Below are 4,054 nucleotides of genomic sequence, written 5' to 3' on the forward strand. Positions count from 1 at the left end.
ATTCTAATAAGCATCTATAGACTGACCCATAACCTAGACAAAAAACTGTTGTGGGAAGAAATAAGGCTTTTTTATTAAAAATCATAGCAATGAACTCATTCTAATATGTGGCAATTTTAATACTATTACAAGCATAGATGAAAAATTTGGAGGTATCCAGCAAATTTCCCAAGCATCGTTAGAATTTAAAAAATGGATAGACCTTAACAAACTATTTGATATTCCTATTAATAATGGTTAGTTCACATGGAATAACAGAAGAAAGGACTATGCATTTATCACTGAGAAATTGGACAGGTTCTTTCTCAAAGGAGAACTAAGTGGATTAGATTTAGATATTTAAGTTTCAATTCTACCTATAGCAGGACCATATCACTATCCGGTTAGAATTGAATTTTTTGAACCTATTAAACCTATTAGAAATCCTTTTAAGTGTGAAAAAATGTGGTTTTTAGACAAAAATTTAATGGAGCTCATTAGAGAATGGTGGAGTCAAGGAAAATTTAAAGATTCCAAAATGTTTGTATTTGTCTCTAAGATGAAAAAAATTAAAGAAAATATACTTAAGTGAAATAAAAAACATTTCAACAATATATTTAAAGAAAAATTAAACAATGAAGAAAGCTTAAAAAAATTAAACACAATAGTAATTAAAGATGGTGTGAATAATGAGAACTTCCTTCTAGAAAAAAAAACTACTCGCCAAGCAGGAACTCGTCCTAGCAAAGGAATAAGTTTTTTGGAGGCAAAAATCTAGAGAAAAATGGCTAGAAGAGGGCGATTGTAATACAATTTTTTTTTCATAACAACACTCTTTGTAAAAGAGCTATAAGCAAAATTATTAAAATTAAAGATGCCTCAAGCTCTATCACTGAAAACCTTAACTGTATAGCAAAGACTTTTGTAGATCATTTTAATAATTTATTAAATAATTTTGATAGCTTGAATTTAACTGCGCAAAGAAAAATGCTTGAAGCCATACCAAATGTGGTATCCAGAGAAGATAATAAAGCATTAAACTCACATATATCCTTGGAAGAAGTCAGATCTATGGTATTCAACATGACCCCTAATAGCTCTCTAGGTTCAGACAAATTCCAAGCTTTCTCCTACCAAAAATGTTGGGATATTATTAGAATTGATCTTTGAAAAGCCATTGAAGCATCAAGAAATGGAGTGTCCTCACTATAGAAATTAATAATACCTTTCTTACTTTAATCCCCAAAAAAGATAATCCTAAAAATTCGAGGAATTTCTGGCCTTTGCAACACCATATATAAAATCATATCCAAAATTTTAGCTAATTGAATGAAACTGCTTCTTCCTAAGCTTATATCAGAAGAACAAACTAGTTTTGTTCCAGGGAGATCAATTCTAGATGGGATACTCATTATAAAAGAAACATTACACTTAGCCAATAAGAATAAAATGGCAAGCATGTTCATGAAATTGGACATTTAGAAAGCATACGATATGGTTGACTGGAGGCTTTTATGCAAAATCTTAGAAGCATTTGGATTCTCTCACCAATGGATTAATTTTATATATCAATGCATTTCAACAACTAAAATTTTAGTTCTTATTAATGGGTCTCCCAAAGGCTTCTTTAACTCATGAAGAGGTATAAGACAAGGAGATCCCCTATCTCCTTTCCTATACATTATCATGGTAGAAGCCTTTGGGACAACAATTATTGAAACTCATAATGACAACAAAATAAATGGAATTACTATAACCGAAAATGTTCCCAAGATTACCCACCAACAATATGCAGATGATACCATTTTGCTAGGTGAAAGCACAACAAAAGAGGCCTAACATCAAGTATATCATTCAATAATATATGGAAGCTTTTGGTCAAAGAGTGAATGCTGTAAAATCTGAAATCTTTTTCATTAACACCAAACCTGAAATTGAAAAATAGATCTATAATATTATGAGATATAAGAGGTACATTCTCGTGTAAATATTTAGGAATAGACTTAGAAAAAGGCAATAAAACTAACAAGGGTTGGCATAGTAGTCTTGATAGAATGGATGCTAGGATAGGAGGTTGGAAAGATAAATGGCTTACAAAAGCTGGTAAAGTTACCAAGATCAAAGCAGTGTTGTCCGCTCTTCCAATATGCCCTCTTTCCTACCTACCTTTATCTAAACACATCAATAAGAAGCTTCCTTTGGAATGATTTTGATGATAAGAAAAATTGGCTCTCATAAAATGGGATAATGTTTGTAAGCCAAATGAATTAGGAGGCTTAGGTATCAAAAACTTAAGCTGGCAAAATGAAGCATTAGGGGCTAAAATCACTTGGAGTCTTTTTGTAGAAAGGGAACATAAATAGGCTAAAATTATGTTTAACAAATACCTTAATGTAGATGATCCCTATTCTGTCTGTAGAATGAGGACCCTCCCTAAAGGATCCAAAAGTTAGAACTTTATAGTGAAAAGCAAAGCCCTTATTAGTAAATATCTCACAAGGGATGTTGGAAATGGTGATGAAGCTCTTTTTAAAGAGGATTCTTGGAATGGTTACCCCTTAGTAGATAGCATGGCGATCCCGGCTAGCATCAAAGAGCATTTTGTTAAACTCTGGGGGTGTAAGGTCAGTAATTATAAAACTTAAAAATTTATCAATAGAATTACAATATAGGAATGGAAATCTGTGGAGAATATAGACATGGAACCAACAATAAAAAAGGCATACAAAAAAATAATTCAGAAAAGGAAAATAAAGTAGTTAGAGAGAAATGATAAACTCATTTGGGAAGCATCAAAAGATGGTAGGTATAGTGTTAAAAATGGATATAGAGTTATCACTCATTCTCGAAGATAGGAATAAGTGAATATCCCACTTAAACTCTATTGGGATTCATCTTGTCTACCAATGACATGTTTCTTTTTGTGGATGACATCTCAAAATAGGATCTTAAATGCTAACAGACTTAGTAAGATGGGTATTGAGGGACCATCAAGATGTGTGCTATGTAAGTGAGACAATGAAAATACTAATCATATCTTATATAGATTCTCATATACACAATACTATTGGGACTGGCTCATACATATGTTGGGTTGGACCACCCCCATGCCAAAATCCCTAGATGAGTTTCTTAAGGGTTGGCCAATAGATAGTAGTAAATGTATATATAGAAAATTATGGAATATTTTTCTATCTATCCTTGTGTGGGAGGTATGGAAAGAAAGGAACGAAAGAATATTTCATAATAACGATATAAAGAAAGATGAGATTATTAAAAAAATTGAAGCATTTATAGTTGAAAATTTAAATGCTCACCTGAGGAAAACCCAAAAAGAGGAAGGATCATTTTCATTTTGGGATGGATTAATGAAAAAGAATTGGAAAAACCTAATTAATCTTCCACTTATTTATAAAAAGAAGAATAAAGAGGTGAGGACAAATGTAGATGGATCCCACCACTGAATATGTGGATCAAATTAAATCTTGATGGAGCCTCAAGAGGCAATCTTGGTATCGCTAGAATTAGATGTATCATTAATAATGATTCTGGCACGTGGATTTCCAAAAGGGTTAAATCTATAGGACCAACCACTAACAACCTTGTTGAACTAGAACCTCTGCAAGAAGGTCTCCAAATTTGCCTAAATCTAGGTTTATCAAAACTTATTATTGAAGGGGATTCACTGATTGTCCTAAATGCCATTAGGAAAAGGAAGATGCCTAATTGGATCTTAAACTTGAAACTGGAAGAAGTACTAAATATTCTGGACCGCTTTGTAGATATTCAGATTCTTCATATCTTACAAGAAGGTAACAAAAAAGAAGATCAACTAGCAAATAAGGGTGTTGATGGCAAAAATATTTAAATCTATAATGATTAATAATTAAAACAATATTTTCTTAAATATTTAAAATTTATTAAGATTTAGTGGTAAACAAACTAATTGGAAAATAAATAGCAGTATTAAACAAAACTAGATAATGTAACTTTAAGTTTTATTAGCTATATTAGCCCTAATGGACAATTCAGATAATAATGATACAAACAAATATAATATCTCCATAACTTTTAA

Source organism: Cupressus sempervirens, chromosome 10, assembly GCF_028749045.1.
Source record: "Cupressus sempervirens isolate cs-2001-9-10 chromosome 10, ASM2874904v1, whole genome shotgun sequence".
Classification (NCBI taxonomy): domain Eukaryota; kingdom Viridiplantae; phylum Streptophyta; class Pinopsida; order Cupressales; family Cupressaceae; genus Cupressus; species Cupressus sempervirens.